The 10,955-nt window shown below is 37.9% G+C and overlaps 1 pseudogene across 1 annotated transcript; it reads left to right on the top strand.

Moving 5' to 3' along the window:
- Positions 1-6,789: 6,789 nt before the first annotated feature.
- On the top strand, positions 6,790-7,327 carry LOC308251874 (transcription elongation factor A N-terminal and central domain-containing protein 2-like; annotated as a pseudogene). Its single transcript has one exon. The product of its transcript is annotated as a transcription elongation factor A N-terminal and central domain-containing protein 2-like (transcript).
- The last annotated feature ends 3,628 nt before the right edge of the window (positions 7,328-10,955 follow it).

The following is a 10,955-nucleotide window of genomic DNA, read 5'->3' as shown; positions in this document are numbered from 1 at the left end:
CTCATAGTAGCCATACTATGAGATTGCGATGTTATTATCATAATATTATCTTCATGACGTTCTGATAAGAGAAGGTGACCATGGTAAGACTATCCCATCTTACTGAGAGTTCTAGTCTGCGTCTTCTAGTTAGAATTAACTTAATCAGAACATCTTCATTTGAATAATCAATACACCCTGCACCTTCTGACTTGGAAATGCTAAACAGAATTTTTAATTTTCAAACTATTTCAGAACCACAAATGCCAGGCCTAATAATTTATATTTTTCTTAGCCTCTAATACAGTGGTTCTCAACCTTTTTAATGCCGCAACCCTTTAATACAGTTCCTCATGTTGTGGTGACCCCCAACCATAAAATTATTTTCGTTGCTACTTCATAACTGTAATTTTGCTACTGTTATGAATCGTAATGTAAATATCTGTGTTTTCCGATGGTCTTAGGCTCTACAGCAGCGGTTCTCAACCTGTGGGTCACAGATATTTACATTACGATTCATAACAGTAGCAAAATTACAGTTATGAAGTAGCAACGAAAATAATTTTATGGTTGGGGGTCACCACAACATGAGGAACTGTATTAAAGGGTCACAGCATTAAAAAGGTTGAGAACCACTGCTCTAATACATAAACCAGAACTGTAGAGTCCAAGAAATAATTAACAAGTTGCAGTTTATCTTAAAATAGCCCCCAATATAAGTCAGATGGCAATTTCAGCAATGTGAATGTTTAGCATTCATGCCAAAAATCCTCCATAGAAATCTGTTGCTGAAAACATTATGTGGCCACATTCCATCTGTGGAGATGCTTGTTTTTCTCTGTTTCATGCCAGAATACTTAATCCAGTCATCATAATAAATTGCTGTTTTCTCTGCCCTCTTCATACAATTGTTCGTGTATGTATCTAAAAAAATCTTCAGATCTTGAGAATAAACTCTAGGAGAGACAGTAATAGAATCACTCCCACCTTCCACTCTTCTGATCTTCGCTGTTTCAAAAAGTAGACAGTTAACTATATTTTTTATAAAATGCCACTGCACATTTTAAAAGATTTCAAATGATATTTATTCATATCCCTTATCCTATCTGCAGCCAAGTCTTACTCAGCAAATTTTGTATTTGGTAATGCAAACAACCATAATTTCATTTGCTTTGCCTACTGACAAATAGATGCACATGCTCATAGTGTCATTCTATGACACTGTGACACATATAGTCATTGCAAATAGAGCAGATGAATTAACTAACCTATAGAATTTGAGATTATTGCAAAGAAGAGTAAAATTTCAATTAAGTTGCTGGGGTGAAAAGAAGACAGGTACGGTCTTTAGGCCTGCCTACTTGCCATAAAATTAAAATAAAATTATTCCTAGTTCTTCTTAATACAAAATTCTGTTTATTACTTTTCCTAACCATCACTCTCAAATGATGTGATGGTGTAAGATTCCCACCAAAAGAGAAATACAACCATGCCACAATTTTCAATTTCTTGCTTATAACTATTACTTCCTACTGCTCCCCTTTGATGTATTTTACAAACCACATCAGGGCCAAAGAGCCTCCTACCAACTTCCTCTCAGAGTTTATAGAAGGGTTTACTGTCTCTCTTTTCATCCTTTGATATCAGAAAGGTTCAGTCTACAAAACCAGGATTAAAGGGCCACTTATTAAGAAATATTCATAACCTGGTTCTAAGTAAAGTCAACACACCAAGTTTGACAGATTTGTACTTGCCTCTAATATATTTGCTCAACTGCCGAAAGATATTCCACTAAGCAACCAAGAAAATAACTCATCAAAATGTTCAAAAGACTAACTGGTTTTTATTTTCAACTAATGAAAATAACTAATGAGAAAGTTGTTTTTCCCAAAATATGCACAGAAACTTCAAATATCACTTGAAAAAAAAAAATAAAAGCAGATTTGTATCTTCTGGTCTACCTTAAATCTTTCTAGAATAAAGAAACTTCCAATATTGTTGCTAAGCATGAATTTTTTTTCACAACAAAAGTATGAAACAAAAGTTGTTTCTCAATCATTGCAAAAACAAGGACTGAAATTGCCCTCCAGAAAGTACAGCAATGAGTTCACCATCCTATATTCTTCATGTGATCATAAGATAGTCTTCTTGAAACTACCTATTCCAGTTGGAAATTATATTTTATACAATCATATTTATAATACTTTCTAAGAAATAAAATTTTCTGGCAAGAAAAAAAAAAAACAGAGTTCCATTAGTAGTCAAAAAATGTCCCTATTAGAAAGCTCTCGGGAGAAGATGGGCAACCATTTCAAGGATTAAAGGTGGTGTTGCAGGTTGAGTTTTCTGAAAGCAGGTAATGAGACAGAGTTTAGCTTGTAAGATGTTTATGAAGGATTAATGTCTGTGAAGAGAAGGAAGAGAGAGGAAGCACAAATGCATAGAGGGAGAAGTTTAGCTAAGATGCAAGCCCAACAAAGCCTAGGCCAAGTGGGTATGGAGCTCCAGGGCAAGAAGAGCCCTTCAAGCAGAAATTGTCAAGCCTTCACTTCACTCAGCACTGGGCCTAGGCCTCCAGGAAAAGGGGGTGACCTGGGTGAATGGAAGGTGGTGGAGGGAGTTGCAATTCTCTGAAGCTGAGGCAGAGCCTGAGGCGCCAAGAGCTGACCATTCTGTAGTGAATCAAGTTCTCCCTTGAAGGAGGATCTAGGCATATCTCCGTGTCTACCATGGGTGGAGAGTGATCGGAGCATATTTGCTTTATAAGGATTACTCCAGAGGGAGGGACTGTTGCAGTAGTGTAGGTGAGAGCTGATAAGTTTTGCTATCCCTTCTTTCCTTCTCCATAGTTTTACTTTTTAGTATTTGAAATTGGAGAAAACTGGGCAGAGGAGCATGCTAGTGGAATGGAGACATGATGTGCCAACTTTGCTTTCAATGTTTTTCTCCTGCACACCCACACAGCTCTTATTAAATTGCACTTGCATCATTTTCTATGGTTCATCTGGCACTGTTACATACACCATCGCATTTGTTTGATCCTCACAGCAAATCTGCGTAACTGGATTGTAACAGAAATGAGCCAGATTGCATTAGCTTGCTGCTCCTACCTGCAAAATGCAAGACCCCAGAGCACGGTCCAGTTTGCATTCACTCAGGGTCCCTAAGAGTAGCCTCATGTGTCCTCAGAAACAAACTCCTCCAACTCTCACTCCCTAACCAGGTACCACTCCCCTTGTTGATTATCACTCCCCTCTTGTCTTTTTTCTCCTTTAAACTTCCAATTTCTATAGAATCAGACTTAAAGCAGGGAAGTAGCCTACTCCATTTTCCTTCCTGTAAGTTCTTTCTTTTGTTTCTCCTCCGTGGTCTCTTTCTAATACTAGCCAGGAAAATGTAATGACACTACAGGAATTGCTTGGACTGGCTACATCTCTTCTGATATGGAACCACTGTGAACCTCTTACCACCAGGCAAGAGTGCTCCCAAAGGGGCATCCTCTGCTTGTGAGGTTGTTGTCCCCAAGTACAGTTCCCACCTTGCAGCTTTGAAAGGGGTGGTCCAGGAGACATCACTGGTGGCTACATATAAGTTGACATTCCCTGAGAAGAAACTAAATGGACCTCGTTTAACTGGTGGTTGTCAGTGAATCTGACATGTTGAGGCCTTAGCAGATTTTTATTGTGTTGAGGCATAATGCCATCATAAAAGGTGACACATCAGTTTTCTGAGTTTACACAACATCTTTTCAAATTATTGCCATCTTGTAGAATATAGAGGAGATGTGCTTTATAAAATGTCAGGAGCACGAACCTCCTAAGAAACCCAAAGGAAGTGATGAAGAGAAGCTAAAAACAAACTTGACCAAAATGTACAGGAGTCCCTCGCTATGGGGGGCCTCACTGGGTGGTTTGCTGATTGATAAAGCAAACGGATCCCCAGGCAGACCTGACTATCCAACCTGTAATCACTACTCTTCCAGCACTCTCACGACCGCTCCATTCCCATTCTCATACCTCACTCAGAATTTCTGTTTATTTTAAGGTAAAAAAAAAAGTGTATGTATTAATGGAGTCAACTTAATCATAAATATAAGTTTATAAGCTGCTTTTATGGTATGGTTAGGAAGTGGTTCCTTTAGTTTGTGAAAATACATTGGAAAATACTGCATTTGTACCAGCAGGATTTTGGATGTCACTCAATTTTTAAATTGGCAAACTTTTACCTTAGAGACTCAAGAAGAAAAATTTTAAAACACTGTTATTAAGTTGAAAACTATAGAAATTATATCATTTCCACTTCTCGAGCAGTTTTCTTTTTAAATTCAGAACAAGGTAAACACATAGATCTGTAGTTCTCTTTGCCACTGATGGCTAGAATTCAACAAGATATTTTACTTAATCATGATCTAGATAAGCCTGGATGTTTTAAATTCCAAATATGATTATTTTTCATTCAGAAAACTAATATGGAATTAAAACACTTCTGAGAAAAGCTCTCTCTAGATGTGGTATATTTTAACTTTATCATTTTAAAATAGTTGGTTTACCTAGCAAAATATAAGGTGATTTATCTAGGTTACAAAACAGCTAAATTATTGAATGATTTGGGGTTTAAAAAAATCCAATACCTATTAAATTATGGAGGAAGCTAAGCGGAGTGCAATAATTATTAACAGTTCTGTTTCCTCTACCTTTTAACTGGTTTAAGAAAAAAAATCTATAATTGCTTTTTGTGTATTGTGTTGCAAAAAAAGTTGCATCCCCAGATCATACAGCTTAGCTCTAGGCTAGAGTTAATTGGCAGTGAATGCAGACATATTATTTGCTGGAAATTAACTCTCATTTAGATGTTTCTCTGACTATTCCATGACTTTGGAGATTAAAGGAACTTTCACATAGGCCTTCCAGAATCCTTAACATACAAGGGGATTATTTAAAAGAGCCTACCTGCTTGTAGAGTCCAGTGAGAGAAAGTCAGAATTTCACTGTTTGTCTTTGGTGCTACGGGATCTCATAGAATAATCAAGATGTGGAAATATTTACTAAACATAAACAGTATGAAGGAAGGAAGAAAGGAAGGAAGGAAGGAAGGAAGGAAGGAAGGAAGGAAGGAAGGAAGGAGGGAAGGAAAGGAGTCATGTCTTCTTTTAGTATTCTACTTGGTTCAAACAGACCTAAGCCAGTTTATCTGCTCAACAACTGTGTGATACTTTGCATGTAAACACCAATAGTTTCCACTTCTTAAAGAGAAGTGAAGACTTCTTGTTTGCTTTCCCCCATCCTCTCTACCAGGTGGTAGCTGTCAATGAAAGTAAGTCTCAGGCTAGATTCTGCCACTCATACAAACATTGGTGAACAAGTAAGTACAACAACAGACAAATGCAAGCAACTTATGGTAGTCATATTGAAGTTACCCAAATGTTTTTAACTAACTGGTGCCTTCTGGTCACAGTAGGTTAGAGAGAATCCTGGAATCTGCATTCTTAATAAGCACTAGATTTGCCAATATGAGCTGCTCAAGAGGGAGCTCCCTTCTTCTAAGACAATGAACAATGTTCCAGTTAGTGGCTGCTCTCTGTCAGACAGGGTCTCAGAATGGTAACAATACAGAGCAGACCCTCAGTGGACATATAGAATGAGTAAGAAATAAACCTTGTTGTTTTAAGCTACTGAGGTTCTAGGGGTTATTTGTTACTACTTTATAGAGTTAAACAATCTTTTTTATTCTCAGACCAGGCTCCAATAACCTCAGTGAGGCACATTTCCCAGGTTAAGAGACCCCCTGAGGGAGCAATATGTCCTGTAGGCTCAAGATACAGGCTTTTAATCTCCATGACACTGTTACTGTCTTCTGAAGTTCTTTCATGGTTTCTGATCACAGGATCTATCACAAACCAGTGCTTTATGAGACCTGAAACCAATTCTTATTCTTTTATGAAGCTCTCATTAGTGCTTAAAATAGTGATTCCTTTTTTAAGACTTGATATTTGTTGTTATTGCATCAGAGATAGGAATCTTATTGTAAGCATGTCTCATTAGAGCTAAATTAATGTATAAAATTCCAGGTTTACAACAAATAAAATTAGTAGGCAATTTTAAGTCTACATAGAGAATTATTTAGATGGCAACTTTCTCTACCATATTTAAGATATGATTCTGGTAAGAAAGCATGCAATTATTTGTGAAAATATCAATTATACCAAGCAGTGATGCTGATGTATGTTGATTGTCTCAAAGCTATTATTAATAAGACAGAACCATATCTGATCACTGAGCCTTCTATCAGAACTAAAACATAAATAACAAAATATTTTTTCACGTTTTAGATGAGAAATTAAACTTATTTAATTCAATATTATTATTTCTACATGCATTGCATCATTTGGTCAGCAAGATAATCCTATAGATAGAGGAATACCAACTTACAGTCCAAATCAAGTTATGAATTTATTAAAAATAATTGCCCATTTTGAACTTGAATATTTATCCAACAAAGATATATGCACAGACAATAAGCACATAAAGAGATGCTCAATATCATTAGACATTAGAGAAACTAAATTAAAACCACAATGAGATACCACTTCACATCCGTTAGGAAAATAAAAAGTGTGGTTAAAGAGAATAACAAGGAGAAACTACCACCCTGGAAAGTAGCGTCCGTTTAGTTTCATCAGGCCGAGACTGGGAAAGAGACTGTTTTAATGGACTCTTTGCAACCTTAGTTCTCTGGAGGGGCTTCGCTGCTGCCAGGCTGCTTTTCCTGAACACACTGCAAGCACATGAAGGTAGTCGGAGGCCCCTAGAAATGGATAAATTCGTCATTCGAACGCCTAGACTCCAGAGTAGTCCTCAGAAGAAAGATCCCGGAGGAAAGATACACAAGCAGGCCACAACTGAATCTCTGAAGAGAGTTGTGGTTGTAGAAGATAAAAAGATGGAAAACTATTCTGGAGCTTCCTAATCAAACCAAAGAGAATCTAGTTGAAACCTTACAAGAATTAAAGAAGAAAATACCCTCCAAGGAAGTGTTAAAATCAACAAGGATAGGTGAATAAGATGTGTCAACACTCAGATTCAGAAGTGGCTTGTCTTGCCCAAGAAGTGTTTGCACTGAGTGGAGAACTTTCATTGAGAAACATGGAGATAGACCCTCTATTGAAGTCCGAAGTGATTCCAAAACCGAGGCACTTAGGAAAAACGCCCAGAAATTACTCTCAGAAGCGTTGGAATTAGAGATGGATCACCTACTGGTTGAAAATACTGAGCGGGAAACGTTTCATCTCTGCTCCCGCCTCATTAATGGGCCCTACCGGCGGACGGTGAGAGCCCTGGTCTTCACATGAAAGGCTCACTGCGGGTCGGCACATTTGTACAGACCCACAAAAAATGACCTGAGGATGGTTCTAACCCTGGGCTGGGCGAAAAAGAAAATGTGCCCCTCTCTGCCATTCAAAGACTTTTGAGTTTGGGTGATGGCTGATGCTGGCTGCGCTAAATTTTCCCACGGTGCCATTCCTTCAGACAGAGGATGCAGAGAGCCTGGGAGACAGGCCTGCGGGAAATGCTTCATTAGCTGTAGCGTGCTGGTGCTGCCTAACAGGACGTGCACAGGCTGTCACTAGGAAGCGCTGTGCGGTTGCCATCACCCAACACAGCAAAGGGTGACAGATTTCACTGTGAGTATGCCAAGGACACCTCTAAACTTCCCCCATGTCAGGCCAGTGAAGTTACTACTTTATTTCGCCACCCTGCAGGTAACTGAAACTCAATTACTGCTGCCGCTCACACAGTTCCATCCCCCTGAGTTTAGATGGCTCTGGTGCCTCTCAGAACTCCCCTGTCTGTTCTCTTTGCTCTACCCCAGGGGTGAGCCTGCCAGAGCCAGCCAACTACCCCTTCTTTCCAGAACTCACTTATCTGAATGTTTCAGCTCTCCCTGGAAGACCTTCTGTGTTGGTCTTCGGAGCCCCCATGCTGAAGCTCCTAATGAAGAACTGGCCTGTAGCATCCCCACACTCAGGCTTATTTGAATATGTGACACTCTCATTTTAAGGTTCTGTAGAAGATACATAACGAAATTCCTCTTGAAATGAATTACTGTAGTGAAAAAATCCATACATATATATTTTAAAATAAAATACCTCTACATAGGCCTCTTGGAACAATTATGTAAATGATATTTGCTTTTTTATAAGTAATAATAAACTGGGACTTTTTTACCCCATAAAACAAAAAACAAAACAAAACAAAAAACAAAAAAAAAAAAAGAGAGAATAACAAGTGTGGATAAATGAAACCCTTGTGCATTGCTAATGGGAATGTACAGGTGCTGTGGAAAACAGTTTGACAGTTCCTCAAAAAGTTAAAGATAGAATTAGCATATGACCTGGCATGCCACTTCTAGGTGTATACACAAAAGAATTGAAAGCAGAGATTGAAACAGGTATGTCCAACATTGTTCATTGCAGCATTAGTCACAACAGACAAAAGGTGGAAAAAAACTGTGCCCATCAACAGATGAACAAATAAACAAAATATGGAATATACATACAATAGAATATTTCTCAGCTTTAAAAAGGAATGAATTCTGGTGGGAATGCAGACTGGTGCAGCCACTGTGGAGAACGGTATGGAGTTTCCTCAAAAAACTAAAAATGGAACTCCCATTTGACCCAGTAATCCCACTTCTAGGAATATATCCCAAGAAACTAGAAAGGATATATGCACCCCTATGTTCATAGCAGCACAATTCACCATAGCTAAGATTTGGAAACAGCCTAAAATGCCCATCAGCAGATGAGTGGATTAAAAAACTATGGTACATCTACCCAATGGAATACTACACAGCTATAAAAAAGAAGGAATTCTTACCATTTGCAGCAGCATGGATGGACCTGGAGAACATTATGTTAAGTGAAATAAGCCAGGCAATGAAAGAAAAATACCACATGATCTCACTCGTTTATGGAAAATAAAGAACATTATAACCTGATGAACAAAAAGATAGATACAGAGGCAGTAAAGCACCGAACAGACTGTCAAATTACAGCGGGAAGGCTGGGGAGTGTTGGGGAGGGAGGGAAATAGATCAACCAAAGGACTTGTATGCATGCATATAAGCACACCAATGGACACAAGACACTGGGGGGTTGGGATGAGGGCATGCGACAGGGGGTAGGGGAGGCTGGGAGAAGGTCAATGGGGGGAAAAAAGAAGATATATGTACTACTATATGTAATACTTTAAACAATAAAAAAAGAAAAATGTTACTTACTATGAAAAAAAATAGTCAGATAATTAAACTCTCTCCTCCCCCCAAAAAAAGAAATGAATTCTAACACATGCTACACTATGGATGAACTTTGAAAACATTATGCTAAGTGCAGTAAGCCAGACACAAAAGAACACATATTGTGTGATTTCACTTATAGGTGTATCTAAGTCAGTTTGGGCTGCTTTAACAAAATAGGGTAGACTGGGTGGCTTAAACAACACATATTTTTTTCTCATAGTTCTAAAAGCTGAGAAGTCTGAGATCAGGGTGCCAGGACAATTGGATTCTATCGCAAGAGCTCCTGTATTGACTTCAAGAACAGCATGTTCTGCCCGGCCCGTGTGGCTCAAGAGGCTGAGCCTCAAACTATGAACCAGGAGGTCATGGTTCAATTCCCTGTCAGGGCACATGCCCAGGTTGTGGACTCAATCCCCAGTGTGGGGTATGCAGGACGCAGGTGATCAATGATTCTCTCTCATCATTGATGTTCCTATCTCTCCCTCCCTCTCTCTTCCTCTCCGCAATCAATAAAAATATGTATTTTTTTTAAAAAGAACAGAAAGTTCTAATAAGGTTCTAAAAGCTCTGCCTGAGTTATGCTGGGTTTTAAAAACAGTGCTTAGACCAAGATCACATTTTCTCTGGGTTTCTTGGGTCACAATTTAGTTCAGCAGCTTAACCAGTTTACTGCCACGCATCCAAAATGGAACCCATCCCCACATGCCACGATATTTTGAATTTAATTTAAAAAATCAATTTGCAAGGAATATTATAAAAATAAATATATTACTCACAATTCGGGTGTTTTTGATATTTTCAGCTGAAAATTCTCATGAAAAATTATTTTAAAGATGGTCAGGGCTGCCACTTAGGGAAAACATTTTTTTTTATTTTATAGACGCCTGTGTCATGTGGGGAAGGTCCACCGCTTGCATTTACAGACGCTTATGGAATACAATGGGTTAAATTCTGATGGGAGTAACCAATTCCTGGATTACTCTGATCAAATCAAAACCGATTTAGGTAATCAATGCTCAACCTCCAAGTTTTCTCACAGTTCTAGCATATTTCAATTCTATAATTGCAAAATTTGCTGAAATATCCAGCTTTTCTGATCTCAAGGCTATTAATTTGAGAACTATGAGAACCCACAGTTTTAAGTTTATGATGATTGTCTAACTCACTGATTAATAAGACATTAACAATTGTCAATTAAGCTTTAATGATAGTATTAAAATGCAGACCAGGATAATTCAGATACTTGGCTTGGAAACAGAACTTTTGTTCTACAGAACAAAATCTATTAAAACAACCTTCAAGCATAAATTGACGACAGAACAAAATCCATTAACACAGTCAATATCTGAATCAAAATAGAATAATTTGCATGGACTGATAATAATTAACTTACGCTTGCATAAGGCATTAAAATTTACAACGTGTTTTTACATATCTCTTCATTTAATCCTCATTAATGTGTTGTTTTATATGCTGTAAGCTGAATATTCAAATTTCCCATTATACAATCTAAAACAAAAACATAATGCAAATAGTAGTGGCTCTAAGAGTGAGCTGAGAACTACCTTACATTTACAAAAGAATCCATCTCACAATTTTTTTTTCTTGGGGAAAAAAATAAAAAACAGCAACAATTGCCTGAGCCTCAATGTTTGAACCATTCACCAAGGTTACATTAT

Source organism: Plecotus auritus, assembly GCF_963455305.1.
Source record: "Plecotus auritus genome assembly, chromosome: 6".
Taxonomy (NCBI): domain Eukaryota; kingdom Metazoa; phylum Chordata; class Mammalia; order Chiroptera; family Vespertilionidae; genus Plecotus; species Plecotus auritus.
This window is presented reverse-complemented; position numbering and strand designations above follow the sequence as displayed.